This window comes from Phoenix dactylifera, chromosome 10 (assembly GCF_051530095.1).
Source record: "Phoenix dactylifera cultivar Ajwa chromosome 10, Ajwa_hap1_PhDact_Kaust_v1.1, whole genome shotgun sequence".
Taxonomy (NCBI): Eukaryota; Viridiplantae; Streptophyta; class Magnoliopsida; order Arecales; family Arecaceae; genus Phoenix; species Phoenix dactylifera.
The window spans coordinates 7,748,420-7,765,988 of record NC_143199.1 but is presented as its reverse complement, the minus strand read 5'-3'; the positions used below and the strand labels follow the sequence as shown (position 1 = coordinate 7,765,988).

The window sequence follows — 17,569 nt, the reverse complement described above, 5'->3', positions numbered from 1 at the left end:
AATAATATCAGCACCAAAATGAACGTGTGACTTTAATTAGCATATTTTGTCGGTTTCAAAACCATATTTACTTATCAACAATAACATACTTAAGGATGAACACAAAAGGCCAAGAAATGATTTCCGTATATTAAGGATAGCAATAAAATAGACAGGTTGCAAGAGAATCAAGATGGTTGTCTTTTTCAAATTTATATCATTCCTTTCGTACACTTTATTCGCCTGTAAGTGGAAATGCAAATCACCCACTTGGAAGCAAAACACTACCGTATGTTTTCAAATGCATACGCTGAGGACCAGTGAACATCAGAAAACCAATAATATAAGCCAAGACAGTTTCACCCTACGTTCCTATGCAATTGCAATTATATATGACAGAGAATAATTAGGAACAACACAGTTTTGGATAGAGGTTCAACTGAGCCGAGCCGAGTCGAGTAGTTAGAGGCTCGAGCTCAACTCGATTCAAAATAGTTAGACTCAAAACTCAATTCGAGGTCGATCCAGTCTTAATATCCAAGCTCAAAGTTGATTCAATTAGAAAAAAACAATACTTGAAATTGACTTGTCTCGACTCGATTATCAATCAAGCTATATTCGAGCTCAACCTTGAGCTCGAATTCGAGCCTTGGTCATAATTAAAAGGTATAGACAAAAGTTAGAAGTTAGGTCAGATTTAAAAATAAATATTATATTTTAAAATATTAACTTAATAATATATATTATTATAAATATAATATTATTAAAAATATATATAGTCGATTAGGCTCACAAGTTTCATGTCAAATATTTTGCTACTCGAGCTTGACTCAAAAAACTATTCGAGCTACTCAAGATCGACTCAAGGTTGGTAATAGTCGAGGCGAGTCGAGTCAAGTTTGGATCTGAGTCGTACTCAATTTGGGGCCTACTAAAAATTTAATTTTTTCTGTATTTTAAATGTTATAATATTCGGTGAGTTTGAGTAACTAAAGTGGTAAATGAATTGAAAATTTTCGCCATAAGTAAATATTCCAGACATTTTATTTTAATAACTCTTGATGATTCCATGTTCATTATCTTTAAATTTTGCTCCAAGCATGACTGTAGACATTGAGAAGTCCTTAGTAGAATTTCATCACCCTTTAAGATTATCCAGCATCTATATGCAAAAAGTGGCATGTGCCTGCATCCATATTGGTCTGTAATGGGATTATGTGGCTTAATTGGCTGTAGGTGATAGCTTAGCCAGAGCTAAAGAAAGGCGACATCTTTTCGAAGTAGTTTATGTTGAAGGAGAGGCAGCAGCAAGATGAGAAGAAGGTTTATGTGATGACCATGCACATGGATGAGAAGGTGGTGGCTCTCCATCTAGGCAATTTAGGGCGTGCTCGCCAAGCTCACACCATCCCAGGCTATGTACATCAGTGTTTGGCAACATCAAGACAGGGTATGGAGAAATGAAGGACATGAGCTACAAGTTTGCCATTAATTTTTGGCTTTCTTTAATCATTAAGCTATTTTAAATGCTTATCGATTTTTGTGATGATCCATGAGTAAAGAAGGAATGTAATGAACAAACAATGGGGATTGTTGTGGTTGAAATTTGGCCTGAGGGTGACCACACTGGAGGAAGCTGAGAAGACGCCGGCCGGGACGGAGAAAGGGAAGAAGGGAAGCCACCTCCTGTGCTCCGGGATACCTGCACAAAGTCTTGGCCAGAAATTCCGGCGAGGACCCTCCGATGGCTAAGTTAGCAGAGTTTTTGGAGAGGTTTCTGAGTGTTTTGAATTGCTTTGTCTTGCTTTTAATGGCTTATCGAAGGCCTTTTCCTACTCCTTTTTTATAGGGTGAGGGTCTCGGCCGTTACCTGAAGTCTCGGGCCGAGCTGTGATCAGCTGGTCATTAGCCGGAGGCGGCGTGAATCACGGAGATCAATCCCACGGGCGGAGAATTCATGAGATATCTTTTTAGATTTGTTCTTTGACGGGGCCGAGGTCGGCTCGGCCTTCAGCGAGGTTCGAGATCGGCCTGGCCTCTGGCCGAGGTCGGCTCGGCCTTCAGTGGGATTCGAGGTTGGCTCGACTCTTAGCGGGGTCGAGGCCTGGCCTACTCGGCTCTGAGGTCTGCTCGGCAGAAATTGGGTGGTTCCATGCTGGAGTAGGACGATCCATTTTGCCTCCGATCATTTTTTCCCGACTTTCGAGTTTGAGTCGTTCTTTGGCTCGAGCGAAGGAAGTAGCCGAGTTGTCGATCGTCCTATGCTACGACCAAATGTTCGTGAAGATGTATGTGTCGAGTGGGGTACACCTCTCATATCTTTGGAGCTAACGGCTTTAGGCCGAGCTTCTCGAGCCGAGCTGGGGTGGTTTAAGCTGATGGTAAGATACATAGCCTTACAAAGTCAATGAAGAGCTCACTATTTTCGAGCTCGTCCGCTGGCGCATTTCAGGCACCGAGATCGGACATCAGGTCTGCTTCGGACCTTAACGCGAAACCTAAGGTTGGGATCCTGTTTAACTTTCACACTGCAGTTCGCTAGGGTATCTTTTAGGTAGAAGGTCATCATGAGTTTTGATGCCTTTTGGCCTTGTAGATCTTTTTAGGCTTTAACTTGGGCGCTCGAACTAAGGTCGAGGCGCCCTCAATTTTTTTTTGAGGTCGAGGGAGCTTCTTCAGCTCACTGTCGACGCAGCAGGGCGCCCCGAGCTCGGGCCGGGGCGTCGTTGAATGTTCCTGCGGTTGAGGGAGCCTCTTCGGCTCGTAGTCGACACTGCAGGGCACCTCGAGCTTGGGCCGGGGCGTCATTGCATGTTCCTACGGTCGAGGGAGCATTGCATCCTTGATGGCTTCCGCAGATTTCTTCGTGCACTTTCCTCATCGCGTAGTCGGCCTCTGAGGGGCGGAGACATCTGAGGAGTGGCGATGTGAATGATAGACGATATAGCTTGCCCTCGTACATGAGGTACCGAGTCGCTTGGCACTTGATGAGAGCATAAAAGTGCAATCGTCATACCATCTTAATTAGTATTATAGCTAATCATTAATAATAAAATTAACTAATTAACGTTGTATTTGTATTTGAGTGCAAGTAATCCAAGAAACCCAATAACATTGGGTTTGAGCCCAATGCCCGGCAGCCCGAGCTCAAGTCAAGCCAACATTCCAACGCGTCCCAACCGCGTCCCAATCCTCCACGCCATCAACGACGTCCCAGGGATCTCGCAATCAGCCCAGACACATCTCCAGCTCCCAAGTCCGCCCTTGCAGCACCAACTTGATCGTGCCAGGCCGTCCGCGCCTTCAGCGCATCCCCACCACGCCTCACAGCCATCCAGCCAGTTTCCCAATCCTCCACGCCATCAACGCGATCGAAGCAACGTCCCACGATCAGCCGTGCCGACCACACGTCCGTTTCTTCTCCCAGCATGTCTTCACGTCCTTCTCCCAGTGCCCATCAAGCCATGATCGGCTCGTCCCAGCGATCCCACGACGCCCTCCTGTCGATCCCGCGGCCAGCCCCTCTTCCGTCCGTGATCCCACACTGCACCCCGCCTCTTCCGCGTCAAAGGGAAGAGCAATGGTCCCATCGTCCGCGTCCGAGCTTCCCGGATCTCTTCCGTGCCCCAGCAATCGGATCCCCCAAGCATCTCCCGTGATCTAAGCATTCCCGAATCAGCCTCCCCATGATCCAGCCATCCTCTTCATCAGCCATCCGTAAAGGAAGAAACCAGCAGCAAAACCGATTCCGAGCGATCATGCATGATCCCAGCCTCCCGCATCATGCCAAAGATCCCGCGGTAGCCTTCATTGTCAGCCATCGTAGCATCCCGCGTCCGCCCTCTCCTTCCTCCCGTCGATCCCGCGGCGCTCTTCATCCGGATCCACGTCCTCCTCCCAACCTTCCGTTTCAGTCTCTCAGCGTCACGCGATTCATCCCAAGCGCAGCCCGGATGATCCTCTCAACGTAATTAGGGGGGTGGACGACCTATTTAAGAAGGAGGGTGGAGCGCTTGGTGAAGGAGGAGTGGTGGAGGTCGGTTGGGCCAAAGAACAGGGGAAGGAGCACTCGGTTTGGGAGAGAAGAGAGAAAGAAAAAAAAAGAGATAGAGCATGGCTCTGTTTTGAAAAGAAAGAATAAAAAATTAGGGGAGGAGAAGAAAGGGGGAGTTTTGTGGTTTTTCTTCCTTTGTTTTTACGTTTTATTTTGTAGAAGGAGGAAGCATTAGGCTTCCAATCTTCATTTTATTTTTGTAATCAATTTATTTTTATCAAATCTATTATTTCTCTTTTATGAAATCCTTGTTCTAGGTTCAGTTTAATTTCCACTTTTTATGCAATCTTTTAATTTTTTTTATGCAATTTATTTTTTAGGCTTCAATCTTCTTAACTTCCATCCATTTTCTATGCCAAAGCTCTTCTTTGATTAGTTAAATATATAAATGCTTTCGAATCTAAGTACCTGTCTTCTAGTTAATTTTAATTAGAAAACATTCTCTGGTAGACCAGAGAATCATTCAACATCCCCGACATAATGTTTTTCTTTTGTTATTCAAAAATCGATTTTGAATCCGAATGAATGTTTTGATTTTTATGCAACTCCAGTCGCCTCCCTGTGGATCGACCTCTTACGACCACTATTCTTCGAGTAGAAAAGGTAAGAGTATAATTAAATTAAACTTTGTTTGTCGGTTCTAACAACGATCTGTTTAGCTTATTTTTAGGTAAACAGAAATCGGACAACAAAATTTTGGTGCCGTTGCCGGGGAGGCAAATCGAGAAGCAAGAATGATCACGAAGATCAAATCGAATTTTGGATGTCCGGAGTGAACGTACTATGGTAGTAAGTTTATTATTATTATTATTAATTTTTTCTTGTTTTGATTATTTTTAGTTAATAATTTCGTAGTTATTAAATTCTGAAATTTGAAATTTGGAATTTAAAATTTTGAAAAAAAATTTAAAAAAAAAATCAAAATTCTAAAATTTAAAAATTTAAATTCAAAATTTGAATTCTGAAATTCAAAATTTGAAATTTAATTAAAAAAAGAAAAAAATTGCTAGTAATTGATAGGGTGCAATCCCCCGAGGTTATCATACCTCTATTGGGGCTCCTCACGGAGTAATCTCTAGAGCTTATTCAACGGACATTCGGAGATTGACTGGCGCATAAGGATTAATTTTTAGTTTACATTCAAGTTATTCCTATATAAAAATTTAAATTAAAAAAACATAAAATAAAAAAAAATAAAAAGAAAAAGAAATATATATATAAAAAAATTTGCTTGCTCATTTAATCAGTACAACCTAATGACATTTCATAAACTTTTTTTTAAAAAAAATCATTGAATATTTACTGCATTTAGTATTAAGCATTTGCATAAAATAATTTAAGGGCAAAATCCATTAAAAAGATAAGGTCGGAAAGTCATTACCTGTCCTTAGCCCAAAAATCACCACCTTGCATACATATCCTAAGCCAAATTAAATTAAAATCAATTAAACGTTGTTCTTAGGGTTTTCGAGCTCAATTAGGCTTTTGGAAAGAAGCGGCTGAAAGCCACTCCAGTGAGAATTTAGTAATTGGTGATGTCTAGGAAATTTTACAACAGTGAGAACTGTTACGGGTATTGTGGTACTGGTGTATCCCTTCTGGCACCACCACACACTCCGAAACTTTTCTGGTCACTGGTTACTGGATCGCTTAACTGGTAAGCTCAAGCTTAATATGAAAGGGAGATTAGGAGCTGTCTAATCTAGGAGAGAATTTTAGGAATTTTTACCTAATAATTCTCCACGCAACTAGATTTAAGAAGCTACTAAACCTTACTTAATTCTAAGACTAATAGAGTCAAATTGTTGTGTGGTATTGGTTGTGGTCATCTGTGTCTAGCCCTTCTTTTCTCTTAGAATTTCGTTCATTTTAGGAGTCAAATCTACTGAATTGTTGATAATGTATGCATGGTAGAAGGTCATTAAGGGGTAAGTTAACACCATTTGATCCTGAGATTGACAGAACTTTTCATCACAATCAGCGAATTGTAAGCCAACCATCAATCTCTACAATGGGTGAACATATTAGAACTTTGAATGAGTTGTTTGCACCCGCATCCGCTAGTCCCCTTACTTGCATAGTATTACCAATTAATAATGCAACCCAATTCGAGATTCAGGCTGCAACAATAAACATGTTACCCAAATTTCATGGGTTTGAGAGTGAACAACCGTATATTCATCTAAACAATTTTTTGACAATCTGTCAAACGTTTAGAAATCAAAACTTAGATGAAGAGGGTATTAAATTAAGGTTGTTTCCCATGACTTTAGAGGATCGTGCTGCTGCATGGCTGTATTCTCTTGCTTCAAATTCCATCACATCATGGGAACAACTATCTAGGAAGTTCATGGCTAAATTCTATCCCATGGTAAAGACTGAAAAAATTAAGGATGCCATCAGAACTTTTAGAGAAAAATCTGGAGAGGAATTTTTCCAACTTTGGAAAAGATTCCATGATCTTTTGGTCAAGTGCCCGCACCATGGGCTTGACAAGGCTGGTCTAGTACATTTCTTTTACAAAGGATTACCTCCAGCACATAGGAACATGATTGAATCCATGCATAAGGGTAGGTTCATGAACCAAACCCCTGATCAAGCCTATGAGTTCCTTGTGGACTTAGCTGAAAATGCACAAAATTGGAGTAGCTACGGTCAGGAGATAGATAGAGATGATTATGGGTCTAGAGAACCAAGTACCTACGGAATAAAAACAGATCCAGAACTCAAAAATGTCATGTCCAATCTGGTGAATGGGGTGAATAATCTAAGCAAAAAGTTGGATGCTTTTATGGTTTCCACTAACTCAAACTCACAAAAAGAGTCAAATCCCATCATGAAAGTGGAACATGAGCCACAAGGCTTATGCATCTTGTGTAACAGTTCTGAGCATCTAGTGGAGTGTTGTCCTAGTTTACCCAACATTAAGGCCGAGCAAGCAAATGCTCTAAATTCATATAGTGCCTTTAAGAAGCCCACTCCCAACTCGTTTAGCCCAGTTTACCACCCTGATAATGGTTCCACCCAAATTTCTCATACAAGCAGAACGAACCTATTCAGCATCAAGGTGGTCTACTAGGTTTTCAGAACAACTTTCCCAGGATAGGTCCATCACAAATGAACCAACCTTTGGTTCCATCGGTACCTCCTTATAATGCCCCTATCCCACAGCAACCTTCACCATTAGAAACCATGATGGCTAATATGATGAAACAACAACAAGATTTTATCAAGCAACGACAACAGACCAATACAGCCCAAGCCCAGACTAACCAATTCCATACGCAAGCAATTGCAAAACTTGAGGTTAGTCTGAGCCAAATAGCAAACTCTCTAGGGGATAGGAAGAAAGGTGAACTACCTAGTCAACCAGTGCCTAACCCTAGTAGACAACAAAATCAAGGTCAGAGAGGTCAGTATCAAATCGATTCTAATGGAAATCTGACCTATGAAGTCCAGGCAATTGCCACTTTAAGGTCTGGCAAGCAAGTGGACAATAAAGTCCAAATTCCTGAACACGTAAAAGAAAATAAGAATGAATACAATAAGAACCCTATTCAAAAGAGGGGTCAAGAACAGGACAAAAAGGAAGAACCCATAGAAACATACTGTAATAACCCCAAAATATTTTTTTTATATAAAAAAGGATAGAATAGTCCTTTAAAATTGATATGAGGGGTAAAATTGGAAGGAATGAAAAGATAATGGCATAGTTGTAGATGCGTTGAAGTGGTAAGGGTAAAATTGGAAAGGAATCAAAAGTTAATGGCATAACAGTAGATATGTTGAAGTATTAGGGGCAAAATGGGAATTTAATAATATTAAAAAAGGGTGAATAGTATCTTGATGTGATTTAATTGGAGGGTTTGAGCTGGCTCACGGGAGTGAAACAGAGAGGAGAGGGGGAGGGTTCTCAGACGGCAACAGAGAGGAAGAAAAAGAAGGAGACGAAAGGAAAGGAAGAAAGGAAGAGGAAGAAGAAGAAGAAAAAGAAAAGGAAGGAGATCCCGGTTGCGCTGCCAGCTGAAAGGAAAAGTGTAGATCTCCTTCCCCTCTACGCAAGAACCTCGATTTCCAAAAAGAAAAAGGTAAATATCCATCCCTATCTAGTCTTTTGATGATATTAGGCTATACAAAGGGTGGATGTAGTCTAGAGGGGTCGGATAAGGGTTGTAGAGGTGGTTAAAAGAGGAAGAATCGGATTTCGACAAATTTTTCCGGCACTACGGAAAAACTGTGTCGAAGTCCCAACTTCGGTGAATTATTTCGGAGGTCAAACGGCCTCCGATAGTGATGCATATTACTATTCTGGAATCCTCTATGAGCGTAGGATGTTAGGTAAAAATTTCATCAAATTTGGAGTCTGAAAAGTGGATCAAACCTGGGATGAAGTAACCGGCTATCGGTCCGGGTTACTGTTCATCCGGGTGGAAATAGGGGATTTCATGCTATAATAGGGTATTAAGCCTAGATCAAGCTAAAAGGGACCTTGTACTCATGCAAAGGAGTTCCTAATATACATAAATGGTGAGTTAATTAATTAAAAAGAAAAAGAAGAAAGAAAAGAAAAGATTTAGGGAACGGAAAAGTTGAATCAATTAAATTTCCCTATGTTATAATTGGCACGTAGATTATGACCCTTGATACAAGACTAAATGTATTGTAAATGCATGTCACAGTTGGGCAAGAAGTTAGGGAGCAAAAAAAAGAAGCCCCCTACTGCCTACCATAAAGTTTTGGAGGCGTATCGAGGCCGTGCCAGATTGACAGGTGAGTGGGAGTCATGTACTTTGCACCATGAGCATTCTTAATTCATTTTCATGAATGTCGCCAAGTGTGAATTGATTCCACTTGTGCATATTGACTGATATTGTAGTAGATTCCTCTATAATCTTGATTCTCCATGCTTGATTATTCTGTACATGCATTTGAGGGAACATTGAGAGGAATTACGAGGGGTTGATGAGTAATCAAATTGATTCCGAATTGTGAAATGATTTCTTTTGTAAATTGATTTCATTTCCTCTATTTCAAAGATTTGTAGAGCCTTTTTAGTGGTATATTGAGTTGTATTGCACTTCCTTGACCCTCACTTCTAACCCTGATGTTAGTTTATGATTGGGTAATGATCAAGTGAGTGGTAGTCTTGATTATACTCCTTTTTAGTAGAGTATTGGGAGGGTGCATTATGGCATTTATGCATGGCTTGGCAGTATCTGTAGGACACCTATAGTCGATGGGGGTTGAACATCAGCCTTTGTGCACATAGTAGCCTTCTGGGTGGGCGGAGCCCAGTCCCTTCCTAGGGGGGACACGGCCCTAGGCGTAGGATCGGCCGGTCCTACGAATTATATTCTGCTTGCCGCCGGGCATAGTAAGACCCTGCGAGGTGCAGTACGACTTTCCGCGGATGTAGAATTCCCGCGAGGTGCCATTTAGTATATAGATGTGAGATGGATTTCTGTTCTGGATACTGGCCAGTATTTACATGATCAGTGTGGTATCTTATCCTGCATATGCATGTGACAGTGGGGAGTTGTTGCTGGTTCGCCTGGGGCGTAAAACCCACCTTCCGATAGCTGTCTAGCTTTTACATTATCGATATGGTGTCTTATCCTGCATATGCATGTGACAGTGGGGAGTTGTTGCTGGTTCACCTGGGGCGTAAAACCCACCTCCCGACAGCTGTCTAGTGATGATTTACATATTGGTGTGGTGTCATATTCGATATATGCATATGGCAGTAGGGAGTTGTTACTGGTTCGCCTGGGGCGTAAAACCCACCTCCCGATAGCTGTCTTGTTGATGATTCAGCCTATTGACACCTGATTTATATGATTCAGTACTATGACCTGTTGAGCATATTCATGAGTAGCATATATGTTTACTTGATTATTCCATATATGCTTCAGATGAGTTAATATTGATTGTGGTGGTATTGATGACTTACTCCATATTCTCTATGTTGAGATCATGTTTGATGACCCAAAGATTGATTCATAGATTGATTTTGATGATCACAAAACCTTGAAGTATAGATACTAATGTTTATGTTGCAAGGAGAAAGATATTTATGTTGCAAGGAACATAGCAAGTTGGAAGAACACAAGAAGGCCTCTAAAAGCACTCAAGAAAAGTTGGAAGAAAGCTACAAGTTATTGGCCCAAGTCTCAAGTTCAAAAGATTCAAATTGGAGGAGCAAATTCAAGGAAAATTTAAAAGAATAGTCTTCGAGTCGACTCCTGAGGAATTCGAGTCGACTCCAATGCTTGGCGAGTCAACTCGAGAGTAGAACGAGTCGACTCCAGGGTGTAAAAGGCAGAAAAGTCAGAGAGGGATTTTCGACCCTGAGATTCGAGTCGACTCCTGAGGAATGCGAGTCGACTCCAATGGTTGTCGGGTCGACTCCAAAGAAAGCGAGAGTCGACTCTCAGTGGTACACAAGGGAAAACTCAGAGAAGCAGTTTTTGGACACTGAGATTCGAGTCGACTCCCACAAAGTCCGAGTCGACTCCAAAGACAGCGCAACCCCAAGACAGAAGACGGTATTTTCGTCTCTGAGAGGCGAGTCGACTCCAAGACAAGTCGAGTCGACTCCAAGGCAGCGCGGCTCCAAAATACAGAGGATCAGTTTTCCGACTCTGAGATTCGAGTCGACTCCCAGACAGCTCGAGTCGACTCCAAGGCAGCACTACACTAAGATGGCAGAAGACCAACTTTCGAAAACTGAGAGCCGAGTCGACTCCAAGGAAGTTCGAGTCGACTCCAAGACTGGACGAGCCAAAAGACAGAGGATCGGGAGTTCGGACTCTGGGATTCGAGTCGACTCCCAGGATAGTCGAGTCGACTCGAGTGGACAAAATTCAAATTTGGAACAGTTGCCGAGTCGACTCCGGAAAAGCTTGAGTCGACTCCCGCTACAGCCGAGTCGACTCCTGATCGCGCGAGTCGACTCCGATCCCAACGGTAATATTGTCAGGAGGTGCAGACTGGTTCCAACGGCTATATTTTTGTCTCTAACGGCTATATTCTTGTTTCCACTCCATCTAAAGCTATAAAAACAAGAAGAGAGCTAGGGGAGAACTCATGGAAGTGGGAGAGAACTTTTAGGGAAGAGATTCCAAACAGATTACAAGGGAAATCTCCCAAAAGCACAAAAGGGCCATTCAAAGTGAAATAGAGGGAAGAAGAGCATCCAAGTGAATCCCAAAGCTTCCTCTCCATCCGTGTGCTGCCTCAGTGATCCTCCACTTCGTGCCAAATCAGAAGAGGGTCAAGTAAAGAAGAAGTCGAGCTCCTTCATCTTCCAAACTCGTTTGAGGACTTCACTTTACTCTATTTGCTTATAGTGTTATATTTGCTTGTTTAAGAAGCTTTGATTTATCTTAAACTTTGTTATAATATCTTGTAACTTGATTCAATCACGGGATTGAATCAAGGGGTAAAGGTTTGTTGGTGAGCCAAAGGGAAAACCAACGGTGTAAGGTTTGTTGGTGAGCCAAAGGGAAAACCAACGGGGTTTAGGTTTGTTGGTGAGCCGAGGGTAAAACCAACGTGTAAGGGTTTGATTGTGAGCCCGGGAAAACAATCGGAGTGGTTCTAGTCGGTGAGCCTGGGAAAACCGACCGAGTTCGTTGTGCGCTCGTAAAACAACAAGTTGGGTTGTGAGCTTGTAAAACAACCGGCTGTAATCGCTAGGATTATAGTGAAATTCCCAAGAGGTCTTGGGGAGTGGATGTAGGTGCTGGGGTGCACCGAACCACTATATTTTTGTTGTGTTTGTGATGCTCTTTGTTGACTGACCTCCTCACTCACTTACTTAGATATTAAGCTTGCTTAACTCTTCTTCGTGCATCCTTTAGTTGCAAGCATAATCAATTTACTCAATCATTAAATTGAATAGCATACTAGGGCAAAATTAGACTAATCTTTTATTGAACCCACTGCTTAATAGTTGATTAGATTAGAATCATACTCTTGCTAAGGTTAAGCTTCACTAAGCATCCATACAACTTAGCATAATTAATCTAAAAGATTAGAAGTAGTTTAAAAGGTTTTAAAAGACCCAATTCACCCCCCCCTCTTGGGTTGTCACCTTGGGCAACAAGTGGTATCAGAGCAGGTGCTCAAATATTATTTGTAGTCTTAACCGACTAGAGCCAAAGATCATGACAACTCAAATAGATAGTTTTCTAGGAGAAGGACAATCAATTGATACACCACCACTATTTAATGGCATAAACTATACACATTGGAAAATACGCATGCGCATCTTTATTCAATCACAAAACTATTATTTATGGAAAATCATAATAAATGATCTTCACACACTCTCTCAAACTTTTAATGAAAAGGATTTAGCACAATTGAATGCTGATGCCATGAACCTTTTATATTGTGCATTAGATAGGAATGAGTTTAATTGCATATCTTCTTGCATGACTGCTAAAGAAATATGGAATATGCTTGAAGACAAATATGAATGCACTAACAAATCTGAAATATCATGTGTAGAAGGAGAGCAGTATCATATTGAAAATCTATGCTTGGTGGCACAAGAGGTACATGCTGAAACTGAAAGCAATTTTACATTTGATGAACTCCATGATGCCTTTTCTGATTTGTATTTAGAATATAAGAAACTTATTTGTAAGAACAAAAACTTGAAGATTGAAAATCAAATTCTAATAGATGAAAAACTGAAACTAACCAGTAAAACTGAAATCTTAATTAAAGAAAATCAAGAACTAAATCAAAGAGATCAACTTCTCACTGAAAGTCATGATAAACTTAAGAAAAACAATGAGTTACTTTCAGAAGATAACAGAAGATTAACTAAAGAAGTTGACAGATTAAAACCTGTTGTTGAAAGATTTACCCTCAGCTCTGAAAAATTGAACCTAATGATAAATGATCAAGGAGCTGAATTTGATAAAGTTACATTAGGATATCAACCTTGGTACACCCAAAAACCTTTTAAGAATATGTTTGTTAAAACAGTTTTTAGTTACTCTAAAACAGATTCTCATAAACAAAAGCTAAGTAAAATCTCTTCTGTTGTCCCTAAATCTATACATTACAAATTTAATGAACCAAAAAGGGAGAAACAGAAAATTAAAAGTTTTCCTACTACTCATGTTCGATCTAAGTTTGTTAAATTCAACAAGAGGATACAGAAATACATCCCTTGTAATCCTAAAATCTGTAAATTCATGGACAAAATAGCTATTAAGAGAATATGGGTTCCAAAAGGAACAATTATAGCTAACCTACAAGGACCCAAAAGAGCTTGGGTTCCTAAGTTGAAAATATGATTATTCTTTCAGCAAGCATGTCTAGCTATCCAAGGTTCTAATGAAAGATGTTATCTAAACAATGGGTGCTCTAGACATGTGTTAAAGAATTGAATTTAAAATGTAATTAAAAAGAATGATTTAAATGAAAGAAAGGATGAAATAAGTAATTCTTACATCTTCTCGTATTGAAATTACTTTATTAGTTGATTAAAACATAACTTGAAAGTATTAATCATTTTTGTGATATAAGTGATATTTGTCTTTTTGGGTATGAAAAGAAAATATATTCAAATCACTTCATTTTTTTTGTATGCTCCACTCACTATTGGATAAGTTGCTAAATGATTAATTAATTCATTAAAAATAACTCTATGAACCCTCTATATGCTTGATTAAGAATTTTTGTCTATGGCATTATTTTTATTGATCATCAATATGATAATGTGTACTTGGTATGCTTTTGAATACCAAGATTAAAGAAACCATCCTTGGCACATAGAATCAACTCATGCTAGTATGTACTTAATATCAAAAGACCTTGCCATAGGCTTGTTTAGATTATCTACTTAAAGGTCAAAGTTTTGCTATGCATGCTAACTAAGGAAACAAACAAAAATCATTTCTAAATCTAAAGATGTTGTTTCCATCTCTAAGTCTTCAAAAGCTTACATTGGACTTGTTCTTGGAGAATAAAACTGAAGTATTTTTCTGTATTTACTAAATCTTGTAGAAGCGTTTCAAATGAAAAAGGTTTCCAAACTGTGAAGATCATGGCACAGTGTTGAAAACCAAAATCCAGATTAAGGTTATACAGAAAATAGTATTAAATTCAATTATTTCAGCTCCATGGACATCATAAGTAAAAAGGGGTTAATAGAATTCTTGAAGAAATGAAAAAGACAATTATGTATGATAGTCATCTACTTAAATAATTTTTAAAAGACTATCATCACTGCTTGTCATACATATGATTTCTATTAGATCTATTTCTGATGAAAATTTTGATCTTCTGAAAAAAAAATGAAAAATGAACCATTGCATATCTTTCATATTTTTCAGTCGTACATGTTATGCTTGATATGCTCTTATGAAAATAATGCCAAATCTGATAGAGATATGTCTATCCTTGGATATCATTCATCAAGCAATGCATATAGAGTATTCAATGAAAAGTTTTTAGTTGCAAAAATATCAAGGTATTTTATTCTTTATGAGACTAATGATTTATTATCAAGATACTAAAATTAAATTATGTATGTATATGGTTAATCTTTTACATATAACAATCTGAAAAACTTGTTAATAATTAGAACCAACTTGGATTTTCAGATATGCTCTTAATGAAGAAAAAGTGATGACTACTAAAAGACTAAATTAAGAAAAGATGAAATAGATCTTGATGAAATTTTTGCATGATTAGAAGTAAAGATCACCATCATCATTTGCTTGCTTTATGAGCTTTATAGTCCATCAAATGAGTGTGTAGAATGGACTCCTATGTGCTTACTTTATTAAAGAAGATATATGTTAAATAACCACCATATTTGAAAACACTCATTACAAATATGATAAAGCAATATATGATTTGATACAAGCATCAAGAGCATGATATAAAAGCTTAAATAACCTTTTTGATAGAAGGTAATAGTGATAATTCTTTGCATCAAAAAATGTGTGACACCTCACTTGCTCAAAGTATACATTAATGACATCATTTCTGGTTCTACTAATGAAGAGTTATATTGCAAGGTGAGTTTGAAATATGTATGATGAATGAATTAACATCTTCTCTCAAACTCCAAATTAAGACAAACAGGAAAGGGGATCTTCATTGACCAATGTTAGTCCACAAGAAAACTCTCATAGAAGATTGGCATGAAGAAGGTATGTCTATGACCCCATCTTGTAGAATTTGAAAAGAATGAGCAAAATAGATCTACTGTTTAAAGCTGTATTGAAGCATGATAGAATAATTATTTTATCATACAGCTAGTAGACCAGGTTGTATGCTCATTATGTGACCTTGTGCAAGACATCAATCTAACTTTAATGAATCATATTTTATTGATAAACAAATAAATCATAATCTGAATTGTGATAGAAATAACTGTTTAAGATAAGTTGATTAAAACTTAGCTAGCGTGCCTTATTGAATAAAATCTAAACTAAATTGATTTTGAAAATAAGAAATTGATTTGACCTTGATAAATCTACCTATTGCCTCACATGCTTGTCCTTGAACCATCTGATTTAATGAAACTATCTCTTTAGTTCAAGTGATATGTGCTTGCTTATATTTAGGGAATCTCTTGAGTAAAGTGACTCAACATGCAACTATTGTCATATCTTATATTGAGTCATCTAGTTAAAAAAAAAATATATATGTTGGATGAATGCTTTGTATCTTAAAGAAACTAATGACCTTCCTTCAAGAAAGAAAAATGAGAAATTTCAACTTGAAGGATATCTTCATGTAAGATACACTAAACATTCACATGCAAACAAGAGAGAGGATCTTCTTCAGCCAAAAGTTCACACATAAGAAATCGAGTTTGGCTTGAAGAACATATAATGAATAGGTAATTTTAGATACCTTTCTCACAAATTAATTGAGCAAAGTCAATAACTTAAATCTTATTATGGCATGATTAAGGTCTTTAATTATTAATTTTTGATATCATGTCTATATATACATATATTGATTGACTTATACTTTTAGAAATTGTTTCATGGTTTGCCAAAACTATAATATATCTTTGCCTATGTCATAATCATGAAATACACAAGTTTATGCATAAAATTTTGATTTAAAATAACTTGTGAGAAGTTATGAATCCTTGAGCACAATGAAAATATTGTTTGCATGATATACATCTATATGATACATAAGATTATTTCATTATTCTGTTCTTTCATGTAAATTACTTGAGAATAATGAAGAGAGAGAGATAAATAAAAGAAAATGGATATTATTCAAGAGAAGTAAAATCCAAGTAGAGGCAAATACCCCAATCTTAAGGAAAAGCAAAACAAGCATAATATATTCGGCACATTTGGAAGGGATAAAATTCGTAATTAATTACACTTAAACAGGAATAGTTTGAAGTGAACTTTATAAATTTTCTATATTGCTCATCATAGGGATGGTGCCAATGGGGAGGCTAGTGGTAGTACCCGGCACTATTTGACCCAACTATTCGGTGTAGGGCATATTAGGGACGGCACAAGAGGGAGGCTAGTGGTAGTACCTCGTGCCCCTTCCAACTCCACCGGATAGGGAGCAAATAGAGTATAGAGCATAAGAAAGTTATAAATGAAAGACAAAGTTAATGAAAGTAGAATTAAGTCAATTTTTTTTAATCACTTGAAAACACACTTTAAGGATAAAATCATTGCAAGATTATATTTAAATAGGGGGAGTTTATTTGAAAAATATTGATTTGGATCCTTGACATGCTTGTTCTTAATATTTTAATGCATGATTTAACACATGATTTATTTTGCATATGGTATGATGTCTTGATTTATTGGTTCTCAATGTTTTGTAATGCTTCATCCTTGGACAATTTGTTTGAATGTTTGAATTGCTACATAACATCTTTTGTTTGGTTCTATTGAAAAGAAATTTCAGATTTGTCGTTCACAATCATCTTTAAAATCTGAAAGTTAAATAAATTTGTAAAAAGGAGAAGAGAAAGATATCTCTATTTAGGCAGAATGAATTAATCTTGATCTATCCTTCAACTTGCCTAAATTTGGTATATAATGTTCAAATTCGTACCAAAACTCAACATTTAATACAAAGATTCTGAATATGCTCTTATATGTTTGAAATATGTATTTTCAATCGTAATGATTTAAGATGAGCTATAATGTGGAAGATACATATCTCAAATTATGATTTTGAAAGCCTCAATTGAAAATCCTATGTAATTCAGAATCTGATTTTGTATACAAGCTTAAACTCAATATGATTTCTAAATAAAATCTTAATGTAAGAAAAACAGAATTAATTCTGATGCCTTTGGTTGATTGCTCCGATACGCATCCGAAACATATCATTTCTTATCTTCAAAGTGTACTAATATTGGTCCAAATGATGTGTTTTTCGATGATCTTGATTGCAAACAAAAATTTCTAAATATATGATTTTATTTTGATATTAAAAAGATTTATTGTGTTTCATGAATACATTGGTGAAAAACTATGATTAAGAAATTGAGTTCTAAAAATATATATA

The 17,569-nt window shown here is 37.9% G+C and overlaps 1 long non-coding RNA gene across 1 annotated transcript; it reads left to right on the top strand.

The window, feature by feature from the left end:
- Nucleotides 1-8,645: 8,645 nt before the first annotated feature.
- Nucleotides 8,646-17,183, top strand: LOC149752677 (uncharacterized). Its single transcript, XR_016396601.1, has 2 exons — nucleotides 8,646-12,594; nucleotides 15,138-17,183. It is a non-coding gene; the product is annotated as an uncharacterized LOC149752677 (long non-coding RNA).
- The last annotated feature ends 386 nt before the right edge of the window (nucleotides 17,184-17,569 follow it).